We start from the raw sequence: 10,831 nt of genomic DNA, 5'->3' as shown, positions 1-10,831 counted from the left end.
AGTCTCTTAAATCTGAGATTCTGTTCTATAGAATCTGTGTTCATTCAAGACAAATTCAGTTGCGTTCTGAGCAGTTTAAATTATTATTACCTTTATTTTATTTATTTGCTTAATTTTTGTTTGTTTACTTTGAATCCATTACACATGTAATTCATCAATCAAAATTGCATCCTATTTTTTTTTATTTATTGCTTGATTGATTTATTGATTTAATTGTCTTGTGGCACACCCAGCCACGGTAACCCTGAGCAGAGAGCCATACCACCCAAAGTGAAAAACGTCGGTATCCGAGGCCTGTGCATTGTTTGGGTTTGCTCGACTGACAGAGTTTGTGAAACTGCGCTTCAAGGTTTCAATACAGATTCAGATTTAGCACTTTCAAAGGCAATCAATTCCCAATTATGTTTCCTGTCCTGTAATTAAAAACTAATTAATTAACAGTTTTGTGGTATTAAGACTGTGGGAAACATTGCCCCGTTTGACAGCAAAAACAAATTGTGCTTCATTTCCTATTTAATCACATTTCATATGTTGTCTTGAGTGCTGTTGACCTCTGCTCGCTTTTGCCCTCAACACACTAAGATAGTACTCCAATTATAGTTATTTAGGAGGAAAAAAATTTAAGTGGATTTTTGAACATGAAATTTAATATGTCTGCCATGTGTCTGGAGAGAAGTGGACAGAAGTGCCAGACAACTGGAAGACTACGGCCAATGGAGCCATCAGAGGACCTAATGCGAATGAGGAGAAACCATGAAGTAAATAAACACTAGAGCAGATCTTTGGAGGGGTCCACAGGAGTCCTGTGAAAGAGGAGGCTGCTGCACATAAAAAGGGTCACTCTTGTGTTTTCACCTCATCCACTCCTTCTGTCAATGTTTCTCTTCAACCACGGTTCCCTCCAAGGCCCTGGATGGTCCGGCCACACCCCCTCCTTCCACCGAAACAGACAAATGTCATCTCCTTTGTGAACCTAGCTGGGGTTAGAAGTGGCCTGCTGTCTTTGTGCACAGGGCTAATCCTTTTATGAGCCACTGTCAAAACCCGCCCCCACCCGAGCGCTTGCCCAGGCCAGGAGAGTCGCTGCCCCCTTTGGGAGCACCAGGCCTGTGTGTTACCTGACAGGGAGAGCACATGTTCCAAACAGTACCTACGTTGGTGCAGAGGCCTGTGGGTCGGTGCACTCCACGGCAACTTGTTAGGGAAGAGAGGAGCTCAGTTTTACCCCTTCCAAACATTCTGTGCCTCCTGCATGTTTTATACGGCATGCATTATTGAGAAACCGAGTGAAAGTGCACGAGTAACATGCTAAAGAACTGCCAGGGAGCACAGACAGCAGGGTTGTTGTCCTTCCTTAGGTTGAAGAAAGGACAAAAGGACTCAGAAGGAGTGACATTCTCCAGGGTGAAGCGAGAGAGAGGGAGGGCACTGATTTCATGCCTTTTGTTGACGAAGGTTAGGGAGAGGAATTCTTTCACTGCATCCGAAAGGCAACAAGTGGAGAAGGGGGCCACAGGCCAGAGGGAGAGAGGGTTTTGGGAGGGTGGGCTTTTGCCGTTCACTCAGCTGAAAGATTGTGCTTTTTTTCAGCCCCTTTCAGATCTCTCATACAGACCCAAGTTACAGGGCAATTATGGAAATGCAGCTTTGAAGCCAAGTAGAGCCTTATTTGAGTCCCTCCTCAGGACAAAGCAAAGGCAGCCCCTCCTCTATAAAACATGTTTCAGTCTCATACGTGTATGTTCTGAGCATCTATACATGGCAAACAAAAATTGCTTTGTAAGGTATTTTTTTGGGTAAAGGGTCTCCTTTTCACTTAGTTAATTTGCAAATAGAAGTTTTGATGTGGAGATAAGCAATAAGCACATAAATATATAAAGTCTGGACTTGGTGAAGGCCTCCAACAGCTGCATGATTTTACCCGCTCCACACCCTCTCCTCTCACACGCCACTGACAAAGGCCCAGCAAAAACCATGAGCGCCGTGCTTTCTCAGCTTTGTACATTAGTCAGCGGTGTAGCACAGAATTTCACCACCTCGTGTGAACTAATAAGACACATTTTCTCCAGCTTTTGAGAGGATAGCAGGAGAGTGATGTCCCAACATCGCCCGACACAGCAGAGGCCTTGTACAACACTGTTTTTACACTCCGAGCACATCTGACAAATGCCAGTAGTCCTAGCTTTCACTCATCGCTGTTAATGAGAGGACATATTTTGAACGTTTCCAATATTTGTACAGACTTCATACATGATGAAGGCCTTTTTCTTCCCAGTCGCAGGCAGAGAGGACAAGGGTGGGGTGAGAGACGGGGAGCATTCATGGCTCCTCTGGATTGCCTGACTCCTGAAGGGGACTTAATAAATTCTTCCTCCTTGGAACACTGTCAAACAAGTCCTTTCTTACATCTCCCATGAATACATTACCAACAGGCTTGATTGATTAGAACCCCCCGCAAGAGGGTGAGGCGATGGACCGACTCCCCTGGTGTGATTAATAGACTTTATTAAAAGAGTCCTCTCCTTTTTAATAATGGTAATGTGAATGAAGGCATGATGGAGGGGGTGGAGGGGAGGGAAACAGGAAGTCTAACGATGATGGCCGGAGCTGTCCCTCTCTCTCATTCACATCCTCTTCAGTGAGTTCATTTTCACTTCTTCCAATAGGCGTTATCCATCACTTCTCTATGAGAGTCAAATAATACAGGCTGTTTTATTAACTCTTTTTCTCTTTTGTGCCAATATGAAACTCTTTAAAACATCTCTCAGGGGTAATATGAGGGCCTTATCGAATATGTTTCCTGTTAGCAGTTTACGGCTAAATGAAAATGGCTCAGGAACCACAAAACACCTTTAACAAATGTGTTTTTGGCAATAAAATGATGCTGATATTTCTCTGGATCCAGTGGCTTAGATGAGATTGGCTGATGTACATAATAGAGAGAAACTAAACATTGTACTTTTGGTTAATCAGTGCTTTAAATAATCATTTACCATTTTCATTTTATTTTATTTCACTTTCAGTGCGTTTGATAGGAAAAATAAGTGCATATTTTCAGTGTTTAACTTATCTTTAACTTATTGCATAACATGAGCAAGAGACACTAAGCTCTGAAAACATAAACCTCGAATGAAGATGAAATACTGTGTGCATATATATATAAATACATATATATTTATAATTACTTTATTCTGATATCAACCCAAACTATATGAGAAGCAGCACCTCACTACATACCCAGTTGTTTGCAATATAAATTTACCTTGTGTTATCTTTTTGATAAAAATTCAAACATTCCTTTATTTAACACAAATTAAATGTCAGAGAAAGCGCAAGCAAAAATCGCTTTATGAATCTCCCACATTCTCTTACTGCTTATATTTTTTTCTATTCATTACTTATGAAAGACAGTCACACCTGAAATAATAATAGTAATTGAAATAATAATAATAAAAATAAGAATGTTTTTTGTAAATAAATAAAACATGTACTGTATGTGCTTTACAACAAATTCTTGTTATTCTTTCACGTGGCCAATATGTGTGTTCTGGCAGCTTGCAGGCTTATCATTGTACCAGAGAACTTATGTGCTGTTTGGTAAGGAGTAAACCTTGTTCAGGAAACTGTTTATCCACCTCGGCACTGTGTCCGCTTATCAGCACAACACAGAAGCACCAGAGACTTTCCCAGCGCCGGACTCAGCAGCTCCAACTTATCACCTTGCTGCATTTTGCAACCTCACCACCAGCAGCACCGAGAGGTTTATTCAAACATGGATACCGCACACAGGGCCTTTCAGAATCCCTGCACATTGCTTCGTGACCCAGACGGGTCCTGTTTGCTTTGCTTCTCCAAGTCAGACACACGCGTACAGTTCTATAGCGTATGACATCACCAGACAAGACTTGTAAACCTGGAAGGAAGGGTCGATAACAGCAGGTGAGAGGGCTTCTCAGTGTAATGACGATGCTTACCAGTGTCTAAGTTGTAAACCCTGTTATTGATTGTCTTTAGGTTTACCCAATAGTCCTCAAACTACCACGAAGGTCCACAGTAATGTGTCTGCTCAGAATCCAATATCCGCTACTATTAATGAATACTGACAAGCAGCTCAACCTTTGTATTTTTTTATTTAATGTAGTTAGTCCCACTGAGAGCAGGGATCCTGTTTCCAAGGAAGGCCTCCCCAAGACTGCATGAGTATATTTGGTTATGGTAATTTATAACAAATTCAGTAAAAATAAACAGATTTTATATTAAAAAAAAAAAAAGAAAAGGTGAAGGAAAAAAGACAGAGGCTGGGAAATATATTGAAGAGGGACTAAGAAAGGCACAGTGCTAAAACAGTAACTATATGTTTAGACAAAGTGTTTACCACAGGCTTTACTAGGGGTATAAATAATAGATTTACCACTCTATCATGCAGGATGAGGATGAGTGACTTGCTTCCTCGTACTCCATGGGGAGTTTAAGAGAATATACGCAAAAGCCAGGAAAGGAGGAGGTAGAGAAAGACCTCTATTCTTCTCAACTTTCTTTGTGCCTAGATAAACTTGTTGTAAGAAACATTGTCAGCCACTCCGGCATGACACCTCACACCCAGATAATGGCATTGCCATGCAAATGAGCGATGAGGAAACATATACCAACAGCGTGTATGTGTGTGTACACATGCATGTGTGTGGCCTCTCATGCATGCGGCTGTTTTGTTGGTGTTTCCCAGAGAAAGAAAGCCAATGCGACACAGTAACTCGGCAGTGGCAGGAAAGATCGTTGCCATTTCTGTATTAAGGATCTAAACGTACTCAGGAGAAAAACTTCTGGGCTGAAGTTAATTCCCAATCACTTCTTTCCCCGTATCTTACTCAACTTTAGACAAGCTGCTTAGAGACAATGAAAGATTTTAAGCAAACCAACCAAACTCAATGGCAGTAATGCAGCACGATGAAGATAAAAAATGAAATGGAATACTAGAGATTTTTCTGACATTTTATTAACTTTACAAAACCTCTGACACAATACACTATATTAGAGGAATATCAGATTCTTTATTAAAAAGATACCTTAGTAATGGACATCAAAATGTCCAAATGAGTTAATTCTGATTTACTCAAAGCTTCTTGTGCTGAACCTCATGGTTCTGTCCTGAATGCTAAGCTTTTTATCCTGCACATTAACGACATATTGTCTCACACAGTCGACAAGTTGCATTATTTGGTAATGAAATTATATTAAATTGGTAAAGTTTAGAACAATCAAAAGGGAAGTGAAAGTTTTTAATTACTATTTTTTTAAATAAATCAACAGAAAATGACAGTATGAAATTTCTAATATTTAGTAACAAAAAAAAATAACATAACTCAATTTTTTTTTAAACAGTGATAACTAACAGTTTGAGTAAAGAATGTAAAAAGTAAGTTAGCTTGGAACAAAACGTTGCTACATGTTGTACTGTTCCAAGGGGTTTTCTGTTTGAGTTGTGGTGTCAGTTAGTATTTGGTAGTCAATTTAAAACACAAAATAAACTAGTTTAAAAGCACAGCTAATAATTGTGGATGGGTTAGTGCACAAGAAAAAAAAAATCAAACTGCATACCTGGAACTTGTGAAAAATAGAACTAAATACGGCACTGATAAAGCATGAATTATTTAAACTGTGTTCAGTAGTAGTAGGAAATTTAATAGACAGATAGTAATTGTTTAGGTTCTTATTTCCTTTAAAATGACAAGAAACTAAACATGTAAATTCAAGCAAGAAAGTCTGACAACTTTAGGTGAGAATCACCAATAATAATTCATCCTCCTGTGTTCCAGGAAAAAAAAAAACTCAAGTCAATATAAAGTAAAGCTGTCTATCCATCTCCTGTCATGGACAGGATGGGAATCAGGAAGTGGGCTTTTGTGAGACACAGCACAGAAAAGTGTCTGAACAAGTCAAGCATCAAGTATGAATGCTCCCCTCCATCTCCAGCTGTGTCTGCTCTCAAGGTTTTTGTCCTTTAGTAGCGACTGGTCACAATGAAGTGGCACTGTGGCAGGCAGAGAAGGGTGGGCGCTGTATCACTGTCTCCCTTTACAGAGGGACAAGTGCCACCCACCCCTTCTGTTGTCATGCTAAGACAGCAGCACTCACTAGAACTGTACCCTTATTCACACATCAGCCTCAAGCCCACGCCTGGCCACAGACAAATGTGGGAGCTGAACATAGCTTCCTCCCACCAATGTCAACACGTCCTCCACATGACAAAACCCCTCGTCATTTTTAAAGAAATTAACTTTGCTCCCTTATATTGTGGATGCATTCAGCTACTCGATGACTCTAAGGGCAAGGAAAATGGACCTTGAATTCCCACGGGCCTCATCACCGAGAAGCACAGCCTTCATGTGTAAAGGACCATGAGAACAGGCATATCTAATGTCATTTTACAGGTAGATAGAGCGGGAGATTGGGAAGTAATTGGAAGTAATAACAGAAAGCTCCCATTCGTCCCACAGGACTCCGTTTTCTCTGCACCCTGAAATTCCCAGAAGAGTTCTTGGCATATATGCTGTGACGCAAAAGAAATACAGTGGATGAACTGTGACCTTTGCTCTCATTCCCTGAAGGTCACCACTCTACTTTACATACACAGATGAGGCCCTCTATTCCGGAAATGATAAGACAAACAACAGAGTAGAGGTAAGGTCAGCAAGTTAAACCAACAGCTAGAATGACAGTTAATTGGCCGGAGGGTAGTGTAACTGTCATCCATTTCCCCTGGGTTGACTTGGGAAGACTCCCCCCGGCTGCCTGAGCCAGCTCTCCTGAGACCGCCGCTTCGCATAAGAACCTTCACTTCTCAGCTGTCTCCCACAGGTTCAACCAGTGGACATTGGCGCAAGGGAAAACAAAATGATTATATTGCCTCCAATTTGATTATTACTTCATCATTATTGTTTATCTTGTGGTAATACACAATAAAGACTGTGACAAGTGAGGAGATGAAATGTCAGAGTGAATTACAGGCGTATGCAGAAAACTGGCTGCAAATCAGCTGGCAGCGCTAAAAGGTCTTACTTGCTAATTGCTCATATCCTACCAGCAGTGAGAGGCGTCCAGCCGCTGTTCAATAGGCTGGCTGACTGAGAGCAGACAGATAAGACTATATGTAGGGATGATTCGACCCGTGCTCTAATGAATTGCTTAGTCCTGTGTGTCAGAAGCAGTGACACATGGCATGAAGGCTCTTGGCCCCCTTGTTGGTGTGCGCAAAGACAAGGGGAGTGAAGGGAAAATAACTTCTCACACAGCATTCAAAATAAGCAATCGAGTGTGTGTGCGGATACGAGTGGGTGTGTGCTGGAGTGGCCCACATGCATCTATGAGGATGAGTGATGGTTTTAGCAGAGTCTGTCTGCCTAATTTCGCAGGGCCTGGGTTTGGGGTGTGAATGAAGGAGAGAGTGTGTGGAAGATAATGGGCCATTCTCCACGGTGCTCTGAGCTCTGTTGGCACACAGCTGGCCATCCAGCTAAACTGTTTTTCAATTTTCAGCACCATCCAGTCCCCTAGCAGAATTCCTGATATGCACGGAAAGGGAATACTGCGGAAGGAGGTCAACGCAGAACGACAGAAAGAAAAACATTTGTGTTAATGGGGAGGATGAAGGAGGAAGTTATAATAGGGCCCACTACACCCAAAATCCATCTGGGACCTGGTAGGAGGGGGATCAGTCAATGACAGACAGGTGTTTCTCAGTAGGCTCTTTAATCTAATTCCAGGGCCTCTGCTTTGAAATCCTCTGGGATCATCTTTGTGTCTGCAATTTTCCTCCAATACAACTTTTCATTTGTCCCCATTTCAAGTAAACCATCTTAATGTACTAAAAAAGTATCAACAGAGGAGCGCACACTGAATATAAGTAATCTGATCCATATTCCATTACTGAATTATCAGAGCCTTCAAGGTGTTTCTGAGTGGGTAGAAGAATGAAAAAGTGAAATAATTTCAATCTGAACTTAAAAAAAAAAACAATAATGAAAATGCTCTAAAAAATACTAGTAAATATTTTTGATTCCAAGTGTTGCAAATTGCAGCAGTTGTATATTTGGAAGGATCTCAAAACACCTGAATAAACTGTATCTGGATCTGTCAGAGGCAGGAGGAGGGTCTTAGAATTACCAATCATGCTCGTGTACGGCTGCTCACACTCTGCTATGCTACAGCTAGTTCTCCAGAGCCTATAATGAATGCTCATATCAGATTCACCATGATTAACAGTGCTAAAACATTCCTCCTGGCTCTAATATGTTGTTTCTCACGTTTTTCTGCAGATAGCAATACCAGCATTGAGACTATCTGTGTCACAACATGGTGACAACTTTAATACATTTGTTTTTTTGTTCCTTTTATTAGTATTTACAAAAGTTACACACTGAAGCTTTGACCCTTCTAGCTATTTTCAGGATATCGGCTGAAAACAATTCACTCTCAGATTCTGTGCAGCTCTGGATTCCCATGTTTTCACTAATGCAGTTTCAACAGATGCTTATGTGTCATTGGAAGGAATCTTTAAAGCACAAAATTACAAAAATATAGTAGAAAATAGAAGAGTATTTTACGGTATCGTCATATTTCTGATTTCGACATTTGGAATTAGAATTACTCCTGTAAGTCCACAAAAACATACTGTGTAATATTTGAACAAATACAGCAACAAAATGCATTTATGCATCAACTACATGCAGTTCTATTCAGGGAATCCTGAAACCTAATAAGCTGCTGTCAGTTGGTTTTCTTGTCAGATGTGTTGGCGTACTGGTATGCATGTTACAAACATGCAAGAATGAGGAAATTAGGGAAATTATGTGGAACAGCAATTGTTGCACCCAATTGAGGTTAATTTTCCACTTTTAATGAGCTCCACGTCTGAATACTGTGTGTCTTTAGGATCAAGGATGTGAAAATTACAACCTTTCAGTATGTCAAGATGGAGTACATTACTGTACTTTCGCATTACCACCATTATCTCATTGCATCAATGGAGCGCCTGGAAATTAAATTAAACTAAGGCATTATTGGAGCAGAGAGTTTTGCTTCTTTTCAAGTGTTTTATGAGTGGACCATTTATGTTTTCAGTGCTTTTTTTTTTGTTAGTTTTTTTTTTTTTACTTTGCTTGTTCTCAGATAATTCAGAACCAGCTGTAATAACCACACAGTGCCACTTAAAAGCATTTAATTGTCTGTACAACAACCTGCAATTTAATGTTGAGCAACACCAACTCCAGGAAGATGTTTAGAATTTGGATTTCTTGTTTGATCTTGAAAAAGATGTCAGTACGAATATTCACCTAATTATATCTCCAGGTTACGTAAAGCAACTTTATTTTATTTTTTTTAAATACAGAAATCCTGTGTAAGAATCCAAACCCAGTATCTGTCATAACATTAAATCATCCATTCACAGGTGACTCTCCCAGATCTTATCAGATAATTGGGTACATCTTGAAATGACATACCATCTTGTATCTGTTATTGTCAATTGTTTGATTTATGAGACATGTGCATCTTTCTTTCCCTGTGTTGTTACTTCACTACACTCACAGAGTAATCACTATAATTGGTTTATGAGTCACAGAACATTTAGACCTACCAACACCTGGTGTTGGGTGGAGCTTTCTTGCATGGGAAAGTTCTTTGGTATGAAAGAAACAATGTTTCCACAGAATAAGCAGCCGTACCTTATTACAAAGTATCAACCATGATGACTAACAAGACCTAAGTGCGCTTACAATGACTGGAATTTGCATTTTACTATGACAATCAATCTTATTACCAAAAGACAGGCTGAAACTGTTACTGGAAATTACTAAGTTGAACACTTAAAAATAAAGCCTTTGAGGTGACTGTGCACATAACATAATCTAAACAGTGAAAGCTTCTCAGAAAACAGAAACACAAGCAGAACCATCTGACATTCTCTCAAAAATGGTTGAATACTGTCGGTCTTTAATATATGTTTTGTCCTTTTTAGCAAAGACAAAGTCACTTTGTCTCAGCTTGCAAGCTGGGTTGGTGGTGAGGAGGTAAGAGGTGAGGCGAGAGGAGCGAGTGTTAAATAAAAATGTAAAGTGAGAGTCAAAGGCTTCTCATGAACCCTGACAACATCCAAACAACTGCTGGTTTTTAAAAACATAGTACAATGTGCAATAAGCAACTTACAATGGTTTGTGTTGAATAAATCTTTCATACACGTAGTACTGTAATCCAGTACAACCTACCTATTGTATCAGGTAATCCAAGATTACCAATATCAATAGAACCACTAATTCCAGATTTTGATGGTGAATTTGAGTTATCCATCTGTTTGCATGGATACATGTCTCACTGTGCCATCAGTTTTATGCAAAAAATATGGGGAACTTTGAATGACTTCCCCACATTTGCATGTAAATGGTCCACCTCACTGCTTTTGTGATTGGGCAAAGTGGATAAACCACATGATCATGAGGTTGCGGGTTGGAAAAGATGAAGATAAGAAGTGCGCTCTGTTGAGGACAGGAAAGCACATCCAGATGACTGAGACACAACACTGTTACTCAACGTAAGCCCGAGAGACACAAACAGCACGGCTTATGCAGGGCTGTAATCTAAAATAAAATGACTCTCTGCAGAGCTACAAATTAAATAAACCTAAAATCTGGATTCCATTATCATGTCTCCCAATGCCTACATTTTTGTAACATTTAAATGGCAAAATAAATATGAACGCTGCTGTATCAAACAAGGTTCCAACCACTATTTGTTTTTGTGGGCATGCACTGAGAAATGAAAAGCTAACATGGTAAACACA

General features: G+C 40.1%; 1 long non-coding RNA gene across 1 annotated transcript; it reads left to right on the top strand.

Annotated features, from left to right (window-relative positions):
• The first annotated feature begins 3,543 nt into the window (after positions 1 to 3,543).
• On the top strand, positions 3,544 to 6,977 carry LOC107836251 (uncharacterized). The gene is made up of 3 exons (XR_001662107.1): positions 3,544 to 3,939; positions 6,495 to 6,678; positions 6,775 to 6,977. It is a non-coding gene; the product is annotated as an uncharacterized LOC107836251 (long non-coding RNA).
• Positions 6,978 to 10,831: the final 3,854 nt, after the last annotated feature.

This window comes from Poecilia formosa, unplaced genomic scaffold (genome assembly GCF_000485575.1).
Source record: "Poecilia formosa unplaced genomic scaffold, Poecilia_formosa-5.1.2 Scaffold46, whole genome shotgun sequence".
Lineage (NCBI taxonomy): Eukaryota > Metazoa > Chordata > Actinopteri > Cyprinodontiformes > Poeciliidae > Poecilia > Poecilia formosa.
Note: the sequence above shows the minus strand (reverse complement) of the source record. Positions and strands in the feature narration are given on the sequence as shown.